A 13,188-nucleotide genomic window follows, 5' to 3' on the forward strand; every position below is an offset into this window, starting at 1 on the left:
GTTGTAATTGAATTACTTGCCGAAGCAGTTGATCTCGGCATTCGTGCATTGGTGGTGAACATGGACTCTCAACTTGTCGTCCATCAACTCAACGGGCGATATTCCGTCAGAGACCAACGCATTCTAAGGTTGTATTTACGTGTGAGATTGTTAGAAAGGAATTTTGATTACATCACATATCAACACATTCTGAGACGATTAAATACGTTAACTGATGCATTGGCAAACCATGTGTTGGATAGACATTTGCGTAATAGATAAACATCATACAAGAAGACATAGAAAGCATAATAAGACCATAGAATAAGCATGTATAAATTATTTTTCAAGCATAGTTTGCATGTGTGTTTGCATGTGTGTTTTTAAGCTTGCATAAAAAATGAAAATATGTGGATCGCGTGTTGTGCAACTAATACAATTAAGATCACATTTGTGTTAGACATTTGCATAGCATATAAAACATCATCATATGTAAAAGATCCATCCAAAATCGGTATATATATATCGTGTGGCGCACTAAGGCGCTCAAAAATAAGTGTATATGTCTGAAGTAAAGCCGATGTTCTCAGTACATCTGAGACACGTGTCTCTCAAAAAACATCAGTGGAAATAAAACCTAGATGTCTATTGTGCTGGGTTGTGCTCTCTGTAGCACATGACTGCCCGTGCCACCCGCCTCAAAAGGCGGTGCATCCTGGGTTCCACCCCCACTGTGTGGATCTGAGATGTTATGGGGACCTCCTCGATCCCCTGGTAATCTGGCACTCCCGCCAGCAAACCCTCAAGGTTTTGTAGCACAATCTCCGGTGTGTTGACTCCTGGAGGAGCCAAGACTAGGGCCCCAGCGCCCTATCCCTCTCTCCGTGCCTCTGGGGCTAGACCAAGGGGTCTCGCGGGTCCCACATTTGCACATCATAGCATTCATCAAGACATGTACATGAAAAATTAAAAAAACATTACAAAAGATAAAAATCAAGTGTCATACCTCCATGTCCCAATGCTCTCCCGTGGGCAGTGGCATGTCGAGATCGTCGCGGAAGTCCATACCGGCATATGGCCAGTCCTCTACGAAAATGACCTGCCGATCCAGCCACTCTCGAAAATACACTCCCCAAGCCACTGGGCGGCCGCCACCTCCGCGCGGCATGACACAGCCCCATCGACTGGCCCTCGTCTCCCGGGGACCTCTGGGTGGATCCACGACCATGTCCTGTAGCTGTAGGGCCGGCACCCGCTCCAGCATGAGCGGAAGTAAGAGCGACCCATAAGCAAACTGCTTCGACTCTCCGCGTCAACAGTTGCTCAGTTGCCTCTTCATGCTGGTCGTCACTGCTGCTACCCAGTTAAAAACGGTGGGCTGTAAGCACTCAAGAGCCAGTAGTAGATGGGTCTTTGAGGCCTCATGATTGGCCAAAGAGCCCGCTGCCCGTGTCACCATGAAGAGTATGGTGCGAAGAACGATGTCGTCCACCGTCGGAATACCAACCTTCCCACTCCGTGTTTTAACAGCCCGTGGGCACACTCGAGCCATGAGCTGGTCAAGGGTCTCACCGCTGGGCCGTTGCCCCTCCAGGATGGGCATCTGGCCCCGACGTGACAATCCAGTCAAAAAATAGATATCCGTGGAGTCAAACTCAATGTCCCGGCCACGGATTGTGAATTTTCCGTCGACTGGGTTCCAAGCTCTGATTAAGAGCTCGAGAAGATCAGGGTGCGCCCTCAGGCGCGGAGTGAGGAAGAATTTTAAGAACCCGCATGCCCGCATTGTATTTCAGCATTCTGCAATGCCATAAGCGGCTATGTCCTCATCATCGTGAGCTTTCTCTTGCCAAACAAAGGCCATTATGTCCTGCAAGACCATAGAAAAATATTAAGACCCTAACCGTTGAAGTTTGCACGTTCAATTTTTTAAAAATCAAATTTCACGGCGTCAACGCGGCTGTTTTTAAAACAGTCGCGCTGATAATGGCGCCCCAGTGTTTTTCTTCCTGGGTCAGCGCGGAAGCACACGTGTTTTACGCGCTGACCCGGGTGGTGGTGTGTGTAAAATAAATCGATCGGCGCGGACCCGATGAGGATATCTGCGCTGACCGAGAGCGCATCAACGCTCAAAAAATTTGCCCAAAGGGCCACTTCCCACCGTGGAATTGCTCTCAGAAAGACTCAAATTAAAGCGCAGGGGGAGGAGAACCTACCTGGAACAAGCTGTCGGATGAACGGTGTCCGCACGGGATGGAAATCGCTCCGTCAACCTCGCAGCTCCACAATGTTTTTCACAACTCAAAATGGTAACAATGGTAAAAAATGACTTTTACCCCCCTATTTATAGTAAAAAATTTGTAATTGACTATGGTTTTTTATAAATGTGGGTTTTTGTCATGTTTTTACCATGGATTTAGCACTAATGTCGCTATATTATGCTTTTATGCATGTTTTACTATGTTTTTAAACATGTCGAACAGGTTTACGCGAGTGGTGTTCTTGTGCAGGTTCTAGTAACCGGCGTGGTCACAGCAATTCTATGAACACTTGGTCCCAAAAAAAACGTCGTCTTCACGCTCTTTTCCGACGTAAAGTAAGAAAAGACGGTCGGGTTCCCTCTCGACTCGTTAAATGGAACGAGAGGCGGTCGCTTTTAAAGCTCTTTTTTCGACCGTTTAACTTCAAAAGATCGCCAAGTGTTTGTCGTTTCGCACTCGTTATTGGCCCCAAAGCGACGTACTTTCGACCGCTTTTTTACTTTTTCGGGTCGAAGTCACTATTCACGAAAGGTACTCCTCGATCATACTGGTCGGGCGGTTCTTTCGAGCATTGTTTTATACTTTTTCGGGCTCGAGAGGCACAACTTTACGAAAAAGGACCCCTCTAGAGTTTTCTTTTCCGCTGTCTTTTCAGACTCTCTAAACAAGAAAAGACACCGAGTTCTTCCTTTTTCAGGCTCGTTAAAACTCAATGACATCGGACATCGTCGAAATGACGCCTTTCCAAGCATATGCTATCCCCGTCAAGCTTGTCCTCCAAAAATAATCGGGGTACCTGCCAGAAATGGTGGGGAGAATGAAACTGTAATAATGGTCGTGTCGGCAGTATGTCACTCTTGAACATGGCACTCGTTTGCATTCGTGTCTGGGTGGGGATTTCTCATCTTGTTTTACACTAGCCTCCGTGGGTTTGGGTTATCCTATTTTGGCCTCTCATCTGCTCATTGCCTTGTCACCATGACCTCTGCTCATTTGATGTCAGATACTGCCAAATCCGTTGTCGTGCCGCCAATATGTTCAAGAGAAGTTGGCCTCTGCAAGCTTACCACCTCCCTCTGATGACTCGCACAAAATATTTTATCCTTCTCTGTCTCATGTCGATGATGTGGGAAACATCATGGCCCACCTTCGATCAAGGTTACTTCCTGTCGACTTAAGCTCATTATCTAGGAAAGTGACCTAGAGACTCCCTTCAGGTGCCTTAGAGCCTGCATGCCTCAATGGCAGGTTCTTCGTGTTCGACGTGAGGTTTTCATCATTGGCCTCCGCTCGGATGATTCTGCAGGTGTTCGACACCAGCTCTTTGATTCACACGCCGCGGATTGTACCTATAAGTACCTTGAGGACCATTGTCATTATTGGTGGTACCTCTCGCGTCTGTTAAGGGTTTTCATTATTGGCTGGTAATCAGACGATGTTCATGCATGTTCGACTTCAGCTCATGTATTCACATGCTTGGACTTGTACTTTGTTCGGGTTGGGACGGAGCGCGAGACCCTGGTTTTGTCTCTTACGAACCAGGCTGCGATTTTGTGGATTATTATTACATGACTCATTGATGGATGGCTGCGCCCATACCTGAGTCTTTGGGATGGCTGCGACCATACCTTCTTATCATCATGGTCTCTTCAGCTGGGTGGCTGCGTCCATACCACAGACATTCTTCGTATGTCTTTTGGATGGCTGCGCCCATGCCTAGACTATATGTAATCGAGATATCAGTTGTACATTCGTGCAGGTCCTTCCTGGTGGCGTTCCAGTTCAGCAGTTTTGTAAAGCATTTCACCGTTCCCACTCTCTCGGGCTTCATGCTTTAGGGGGCATCTGTTACGCAGTAATTTATCACTGTCTCCCTGTCAGTCTCCCTACTGTGTCATGAAATCAAATGCACCATGCTCATGCTCTCTAAACTGGCCAAATGACCCACTTTGCCAAGGTTTATTTCATCAGCGCGACTGTTATTAAAATAATTGCGCTGACTAGCGGTTGATAGTGTAACTGATGCGCTGCCAGCGCGGAAGCACACGGGTTTTCCGCATTGGTCGAATTTCATGAGCCAGCGCATCCTATGAAAGTATTAAGGCGCGCTGACACAGCCTGCTCCGTTATTAAGATGCGCTGTCAGCGCTACAGTTCAGTTATATACCCGCGCTGATCCAGTTTGGGCGAATTTGTTCCAACAGCCAGCCTTCCAGATGACTCTAGACTTGGTTGTTGGCTTTGTGGGTATCGCCCTCCCTTCTATGGCATGTATGTTCGTCATTTGAAACCACCTTCCTTGAAGATAAGCTCATCCTCCCACCATTCATGGAGACTCCTTCTCCTATTTAAACCTCTACCATTACCATGAGCAGCTAGTTTGGATAGTGTGGAATTCATAGTGCTTAGGGTGTTGCTGCTAGTAGGTAGTTGGTGTGACAAGTGTGGATTTGCTAGAGGAAGCTTAAGGAAGGTTGTGAGTATTGCTTGTGTGAGAAAGAGCTTTGTCTTGGGAGAATCTACCTTCAGGGGTGAATGCTTAAGAGACTTGCTGGCTGGAACCTCTAGAGAAGGACTCAGTGTCAGAACTTTCGTTGTACCTTTCTCTGTTATTGATTAATAATAGATGACTACTGTTATGGTTCCATTCTCATTCGTCTTTGTAATGGTTAATGTGAATTACATCCTTTCTGACTGATGTATAATTGCTTTTATTAGATTTCACGCTTGTGTATTTCTCTTCGTGTGTGCAGGTATCTATTCACGGAGATCGTGGAGGATCGTGACCGGCCAGAGCGAAGGAGCGAGAGCGACATCTCTTCATCAAACAATAGCGTTGGAATCCAAGTAGGTGTTCATTACCTCTCTTTTATTTGCAATTAGGAACTTGCACAGTAGCATTGATTGATTGTTGCTAGACCCATTCTGGGCTAGTAGGGATCGCCTCTATCCGTAGAGGGGATTTACCTCTCCAACACTCCTCATTCGCGGGATTCCATTGGCATCAATATATAGGCAGCCCCGCGCCGCAAAACGAGACGAACACGCGACGCGACCCAATAAAACCGTCAAGCGCGCCTGACCGCGGGGTTCCGCACTGGCGCCGGCGCGATCGCACCCGCGAGGATCCCTACCACTGGCTCTGCCGCGCCGCACAAAAAGGGGGGAGGGTGCAACACTAGGACTTCCCGGGAGGTCACCCATCCCTGTTCTACTCTAACCCAAGCGCGCTTAACTGCGGAGTTCTGATGGGATCCGGTGCATTAACGTTGGTACGATCGCACCCGCAAAGATCTCGCCCCCTCCCCCTCTTCAAGGGAGACAGTCGAGCCACGCGCAGGGCATGGCGCCCACCCATGGCCCTCCGTCCGACGTCGTTCGCCGCGGCGCGAGAGCTCGCCCTCTTCCCCGACTTGGCGGCGCGCCCCGCCCCGCCCCGCGGGCAGCCGGCGGACCAGGGGAAGAACGAAGGGGGGAAGGGAAGGGAAGGAGAGACGGAGGGGAGAAAAAGGCGTAAGTTCCGCGACCACCGACGGCGCTGCGTGGAGCTCGCGCTGCCTTTCCGTGCGCGATCCGCGGCTCTCCCAAAATTCGGATTCCCACAAAAAGCAGATACGATTCAACAAACCTCTTACCCACTCTCCCCCGCGTCATCTTCGCTACAGTGACGCGAACGGTCCTAGATTCATCACCCACTGCCGCAAATGCGCTCCGATCCCGCTCGCGACTTCCGACTAGGGTGATGAATCCGTGCCCCGTTCCCGAGTTTCCCTCGGAGCAGTCCTCTGTTTCCCTCAGTGGCGCTCCCCCTCCCCCCTTAACGCTCGGGCGACCTCCTCATTCGCGGGATTCCATTGCGCATCAATATATAGGCAGCCCCGCGCTGCAAAACGAGACGAACACGCGACGCGACCTAATAAAACCGTCAAGCGCGCCTGACCGCGGAGTTCCGCACTGGCGCCGGCGCGATCGCACCCGCGAGGATCCCTTCCACTGGCTCAGCCACGCCGCACAAAAAGGGGGGAGGGTGCAACACTAGTACTTCCCGGGAGGTCACCCATCCCAGTACTACTCTAGCCCAAGCGCGCTTAACTGCGCAGTTCTGATGGGATCCAGTGCATTAATGTTGGTACGATCGCACCCGCAAAGATCTTACCCCCTCCCCCTCTTCAAGGGAGACCGTCGAGCCACGCGCAGGGCATGGCGCCCACCCATGGCCCTCTGTCCGACGCCATTCGCCGCGGCGCGGGAGCTCGCCCTCTTCCCCGACTTGGCGGCGCGCCCTGCCCCGCCCCGCGGGCAGCCGGCGGACCAGGGGAAGAACGAAGGGGGGAAGGGAAGGGAAGTAGAGAGGGAGGGGAGAAAAAGGCGTAAGTTCCGCGACCACCGACGGCGCTGCGTGGAGCTCGCGCTGCCTTTCCGTGCGCGATCCGCGGCTCTCCCCAAATTCGGATTCCCACAAAAAGCAGATACGATTCAACAAACCTCTTACCCACTCTCCCCCGCGTCATCTTCGCTACAGTGACGCGAACGGTCCTAGATTCATCACCTACTGCCGCAAATGCGCTCCGATCCCGCTCGCGACTTCCGACTAGGGTGATGAATCCCTGCCCCGTTCCCGAGTTTCCCTCGGAGAAGTCCTATGTTTCCCTTAGTGGCGCTCCCCCTCCCCCCTTAATGCTCGGGCGACCTCCTCATTCGCGGGATTCCATTGCACATCAATATATAGGCAACCCCGCACCGCAAAACGAGACGAACACGCGACGCGACCCAATAAAACCGTCAAGCGCGCTTGACCGCGAAGTTCCGCACTGGCGTCGGCACGATTGCACCCGCGAGGATTCCTTCCACTGGCTCCGCTGCACCGCACAAAAAGGGGGGAGGGTGCAACACTAGGACTTCCCGGGAGGTCACCCATCCCAGTACTACTCTAGCCCAAGCGCGCTTAACTGCGGAGTTCTGATGGGATCCGGTGCATTAACGCTGGTACAATCACACCCGCAAAGATCTCGCCCCCTCCCCCTCTTCAAGGGAAACCGCCGAGCCACGCGCAGGGCATGGCGTCCACCCATGGCCCTCCGTCCGACGTCGTTCGCCGCGGCGCGGGAGCTCGCCCTCTTCCCCGACTTGGCGGCGCGCCCCGCGGGCAGCCGGAGGACCAGGGGAAGAACGAAGGGGGGAAGGGAAGGGAAGGGAAGGAGAGAGGAGGGGAGAAAAAGGCGTAAGCTCCGCGGCCACCGACGACGCTGCGTGGAGCTCGCGCTGCCTTTCCGTGCGCGATCTGCGGCTCTTCCCAAATTCGGATTCCGACAAAAAGCAGATACGATTCAACAAACCTCCTACCCACTCTCCCCGTGTCATCTTCGCTGCGGTGATGCGAACGGTCCTAGATTCATCGCCCGCTGCCGCAAATGCGCTCCGATCCCACTCGCGACTTCCGACTAGGGTGATGAATCCGTGCCCCGTTCCCGAGTTTCCCTCGGAGCAGTCCTCTGTTTCCCTCAGTGGCGCTCCCCCTCCCCCCTTAATGCTCGGGCGACCTCCTTGTTGGAGAGGTAAATCCCCTCTACAGGTAGAGGCGATCCCTACTAGCCCAGAATGGGTCTAGCAACAATCAATCAATGCTACTGTGCAAGTTCCTAATTGCAAATAAAAGAGAGGCAATGAACACCTACTTGGATTCCAACGCTATTTTTTAATGAAGAGGTGTCGTTCTCGCTCCTTCGCTTTGGCCGCTCACGATCTTCCACGATCTCCGTGAATAGATACCTGCACACACGAAGAGAAATGCAAACACAAGCATGAAATCTAATAAATGCAATTATACATCAGTCAGAAATGATGTAATTCACATTAACCATTACAAAGACAAACGAGAATGGAACCATAAGAGTAGTCATCTATTATTAATCAATAACAAAGAAAGGTACAACCAAAGTTCTGACGAGTCCTTCTCTAGAGGGTCTAGCCAGCAAGTCTCTTAAGCATTCACCCTTGGAGGTAGATTCTCCCAACGAAGCTCTCTCTCACACAAGCAATACTCACAACCTTCCTTAAGCTTCCTCTAGCAAATCCACACTGGTCACACCAACTACCTACTAGCAGCAGCAGTCTAAGCACTATGAATTCCACACTATCCAAAACTAGCTGCTCATGGCAATGGTAGAGGCTTAAATAAGAGAAGGGGTCTCGATGAATGGTGGGAGGATGAGCTTATCTTCAAGGAAGGTGGTTTCAAATGACGAACAGAATCAGCGCGGGTATATAATTGAACTGTAGCGCTGACAACGCATCTTAATAACGGAGCAGGTTGTGTCAGCGCGGTTTAATACTTTCATAGGATGCGCTAGCTCATGAAATTCGACTAGCGCGGAAAACCCGCGTGCTTCCGCGCTGGCAGTGCATCAGTTACACTATCAACCGCCAGTCAGCGTGGTTATTTTAATAACAGTCGCGCTGATAAAATAAACTTTGGCAAAGTGGGTCATTTGACCAGTTTAGAGAGCATGAGCATGGTGCAGTTGATTTCATGACACAGTAGGGAGACTGACACGGAGACAGTGACAAATTACTGCGTAACAGATGCCCCCTAAAGCATGAAGCCCGAGAGAGTGGGAGGGGTGAAATGTTTTACAAAACTGCTGAACTGGAACACCACCAGGAACGACCTGCACGTATGTACAACTGATATCTCAATTACATGTAGTCTAGGCATGGGCGCAGCCATCCAAAAGACATACGAAGAAGGTTTGTGGTATGGACGCAGCCACCCTGCTGAAGAGACCATGATGATAAGAAGGTATGGTCGCAGCCATCCACCGACGGCGCTGCGTGGAGCTCGCGCTGCCTTTCCGTGCGTGATCCGCAGCTCTCCCCAAATTCGGATTCCCACAAAAAGCAGATACGACTCAACAAACCTCTTAACCACTCTCCCCCGCGTCATCTTCGCTACAGTGACGCGAACGGTCCTAGATTCATCACCCACTGCCGCAAATGCGCTCCGATCCCGCTCGCGACTTCCGACTAGGGTGATGAATCTGTGCCCCATTCCCGAGTTTCCCTCGGAGCAGTCCTCTATTTCCCTCAGTGGCGCTCCCCCTCCCCCCTTAATGCTCGGGCGACCTCCTCATTCGCGGGATTCCATTACGCATCAATATATAGGCAGCCCTGCGCCGCAAAATGAGACGAACACGCGACGCGACCCAATAAAACTGTCAAGCGCGCCTGACTGCGGAGTTCCGCACTGGCGCCGACGCGATCGCACCCGCGAGGATCCCTTCCACTGGCTCCGTCGCGCCGCACAAAAAGGGGGGAGGGTGCAACACTAGGACTTCCCGGGAGGTCACCCATCCGAGTACTACTCTAGCCCATGCGCTTAACTGCGGAGTTCTGATGGGATCTGATGCATTAACGCTGGTATGATCGCACCTGCAAAGATCTCGCCCCCTCCCCCTCTTCAAGGGAGACCGCCGAGCCACGCGCAGGGCATGGCGCCCACCCATGGCCCTCCGTCCAACGTTGTTCGCCGCGGCGCGGGAGCTCGCCCTCTTCCCCGACTTGGCGGCGCGCCCCGCCCCGCCTCGCGGGCAGCCAGCGAACCAGGGGAAGAACGAAGGGGGGAAAGGAAGGGAAGGAGAGAGGGAGGGGAGAAAAAGGCGTGAGTTCCGCGACCACCGACGGCGCTGCGTGGAGCTCGCATTGCCTTTCCGTGCGCGATCCGCGGCTCTCCCCAAATTCGGATTCCCACAAAAAGCAGATACGATTCAACAAACCTCTTACCCACTCTCCCCCGCGTCATCTTCGCTACAGTGACGCGAACGGTCCTAGATTCATCACCCACTGCCGCAAATGCGCTCCGATCCCACTCGTGACTTCCGACTAGGGTGATGAATCCGTGCCCCGTTCCCGAGTTTCCCTCGGAGCAGTCCTCTATTTCCCTCAGTGGCACTCCCTGTTGGAGAGGTAAATCCCCTCTACGGATAGAGGCGATCCCTACTAGCCCAGAATGGGTCTAGCAACAATCAATCAATGCTACTGTGCAATTTCCTAATTGCAAATACAAGAAAGGCAAAGAACACCTACTTGGATTCCAACGCTACTGTTTGATGAAGAGATGTCGCTCTCGCCCCTTCGCTCTGGCCGGTCACGATCCTCCACGATCTCCGTGAATAGATACCTGCACACACGAAGAGAAAGACAAACACAAGCGTTAAATCTAATAAAAGCAATTATACATCAGTCAGAAAGGATGTAATTCACATCAACCATTATAAAGACAAATGAGAATGGAACCATAACATTAGTCATCTATTATTAATCGATAACAGAGAAAGGTACAACCAAAGTTCTGACGCTGAGTCCTTCTCTTGAGGGTCCAGCCAGCAAGTCTCTTAAGCATTCACCCTTGGAGGTAGATTCTCCCAAAACAAAGCTCTCTCTCACACAAGCAATACTCACAACCTTCCTTAAGTTTCCTCTAGCAAAATCACACTTGTCACACCAACTACCTATTAGCAGCATCAGTCTAAGCACTATGAATTCCACACTATCCAAACTATCCAAAAACTACAAACTACAAAACTAGCTGCTCATGGCAATGGTGGAGGTTTAAATAGGAGAAGGAGTCTCCATGAATGGTGGGAGGATGAGCTTATCTCCAAGGAAGGTGGCACAAATGACGAACAGACATGCCATAAAAGGGAGGGCGACATTTACAAGGCCAACAACAGGGTCTAGAGTCATCTGGAAGGCCGACTGTTAGAACAAACTCGCCCAAACTGGATCAGCGCGGGTTCATAACTGCACTGGAGCGCTGACATCCCAGCTGAATAACAAAGAAGGTCATGTCAGCGCGTTCAGATATGAATAACAAATGCGCTGGCTCATGAAATTCGACCAGCGCAGAAAACCCGTGTGCTTCCGCGCTGGCAGCACATCAGTTACACTATCAGCCGCCAGTCAGCGCGGTTATTTTAATAACAGTCGCGCTGATGCAAGAAACTTTGGCAAAGTGGGTCATTTGGCCAGTTTAGAGAGCATGAGCATGGTGCATTTGATTTCATGACACAGTAGGGAGACTGACAGGGAGACAGTGACAAATTACTGCGTAACACTCCCCCTCCCCCCTTAATGCTCGGGCGACCTCCTCATTCGCGGGATTTCATTGCGCATCAATATATAGGCATCCCAGCGCCGCAAAACGAGACGAACACGCGACGCGACCCAATAAAACCGTCAAGCGCGCGTGACCGCGGAGTTCCGCACTGGCGCCGGCGCGATCGCACCCGCGAGGATCCCTTCCAATGGCTCCGTCGCGGCGCACAAAAAGGGGGGAGGATGCAACACTAGGACTTCCCGGGAGGTCACCCATCCCAGTACTACTCTAGCCCAAGCGCGCTTGACTGCGGAGTTCTGATGGGATCCGGTGCATTAACGCTGGTATGATCACACCCGCAAAGATCTCGCCCCCTCCCCCTCTTCAAGGGAGATCGTCGAGCCACGCGCAGGGCATGGCGCCCACCCATGGCCCTCCGTCCGACGCCGTTCGCCGCGGCGCGGGAGCTCGCCCTCTTCCCCGACTTGGCGACGCGCCCCGCCCCGCCCCGCGGGCAGCCAACGGACCAGGGGAAGAACGAATGGGGGAAGGGAAGGGAAGGAGAGAGGGAGGGGAGAAAAAGGCGTGAGTTCCGCGACCATCGACGGCGCTGCGTGGAGCTCGCGCTGCCTTTCCGTGCGCGATCCGCGGCTCTCCCCAAATTCGGATTCCCACAAAAAGCAGATACGATTCAACAAACCTCTTACCCACTCTCCCCCGCGTCATCTTCGCTACAGTGACGCGAACGGTCCTAGATTCATCACCCACTGCCGCAAATGCGCTCCGATCCCGCTCACGACTTCCGACTAGGGTGATGAATTCGTGCCCCGTTCCTGAGTTTCCCTCGAAGCAGTCCTCTGTTTCCCTCAGTGGCGCTCCCCCTCCCCCCTTAATGCTCGGGCGACCTCCTCATTCGCTAGATTCCATTGCACATCAATATATAGGCAGCCCCGCGCCGCAAAACGAGACGAACACGCGACGCGACCCAATAAAACCGTCAAGCGCGCCTGACCGCGGAGTTCCGCACTAGCGCCGGTGCGATCGCACCCGCGAGGATCCCTTCCATTGGCTCCGTCGCGCCGCACAAAAAGGGGGGAGGGTGCAACACTAGGACTTCCTGGGAGGTCACCCATCCCAGTACTACTCTAGCCCAAGCGCGCTTAACTGCGGAGTTCTGATGTGATCCGGTGCATTAACGCTGGTATGATCGCACCCGCAAAGATCTCGCCCCCTCCCCCTCTTCAAGGGAGACCGTCGAGCCACGCGCAGGGCATGGCGCCCACCCATGGCCCTCCGTCCGATGCCATTCGCCACGGCGCGGGAGCTGGCACTCTTCCCCGACTTGGTGGCACGCCCCGCCCCGCCCCGCGGGCAGCCAGCGGACCAGGGGAAGAACGAAGGGGGGAAGGGAAGGGAAGGAGAGAGGGAGGGGAGAAAAAGGCGTGAGTTCCGCGACCACCGACGGCGCTACGTGGAGCTCGCGCTGCCTTTCCGTGCGCGATCCGCGGCTCTCCCCAAATTCGGATTCCCACAAAAAGCAGATACGATTCAACAAACCTCTTACCCACTCTCCCCCGTGTCATCTTCGCTACAGTGACGCGAACGGTCCTAGATTCATCACCCACTGCCGCAAATGCGCTCCGATCCCGCTCGCGACTTCCGACTAAGGTGATGAATCCGTGCCCCGTTCCCGAGTTTCCCTCGGAGCAGTCCTCTGTTTCCCTCAGTGGCGCTCCCCCTCCCCCCTTAATGCTCGGGCGACCTCCTCATTCGCGGGATTCCATTGCGCATCAGTATATAGGCAGCCCAACACCACAAAACGAGGAAAACACGCGACGCGACCCAATAAAACCG

At 52.9% G+C, this 13,188-nt stretch overlaps 3 non-coding genes and 3 pseudogenes across 3 annotated transcripts; all 6 read right to left on the minus strand.

The window, feature by feature from the left end:
• Window positions 1–5,407: 5,407 nt before the first annotated feature.
• On the minus strand, window positions 5,408–5,526 carry LOC149198566 (5S ribosomal RNA; annotated as a pseudogene).
• A 738-nt stretch (window positions 5,527–6,264) lies between these two features.
• LOC149198567 (5S ribosomal RNA) lies at window positions 6,265–6,383 on the minus strand (annotated as a pseudogene).
• Window positions 6,384–7,121: 738 nt separating this feature from the next.
• On the minus strand, window positions 7,122–7,240 carry LOC149198568 (5S ribosomal RNA). Its single transcript, XR_016254012.1, has one exon. It is a non-coding gene; the product is annotated as a 5S ribosomal RNA (ribosomal RNA).
• A 2,313-nt stretch (window positions 7,241–9,553) lies between these two features.
• LOC149198569 (5S ribosomal RNA) lies at window positions 9,554–9,670 on the minus strand (annotated as a pseudogene).
• Window positions 9,671–11,573: 1,903 nt separating this feature from the next.
• Window positions 11,574–11,692, minus strand: LOC149198570 (5S ribosomal RNA). The gene has a single exon (XR_016254006.1). It is a non-coding gene; the product is annotated as a 5S ribosomal RNA (ribosomal RNA).
• A 738-nt stretch (window positions 11,693–12,430) lies between these two features.
• Window positions 12,431–12,549, minus strand: LOC149198571 (5S ribosomal RNA). The gene has a single exon (XR_016254009.1). It is a non-coding gene; the product is annotated as a 5S ribosomal RNA (ribosomal RNA).
• Between the last annotated feature and the right edge of the window lie 639 nt (window positions 12,550–13,188).

Source organism: Pinus tabuliformis, chromosome 2_1 (assembly GCF_031772625.1).
Source record: "Pinus tabuliformis cultivar Carrire ecotype Pingquan chromosome 2_1, CPIR1, whole genome shotgun sequence".
Classification (NCBI taxonomy): Eukaryota; Viridiplantae; Streptophyta; class Pinopsida; order Pinales; family Pinaceae; genus Pinus; species Pinus tabuliformis.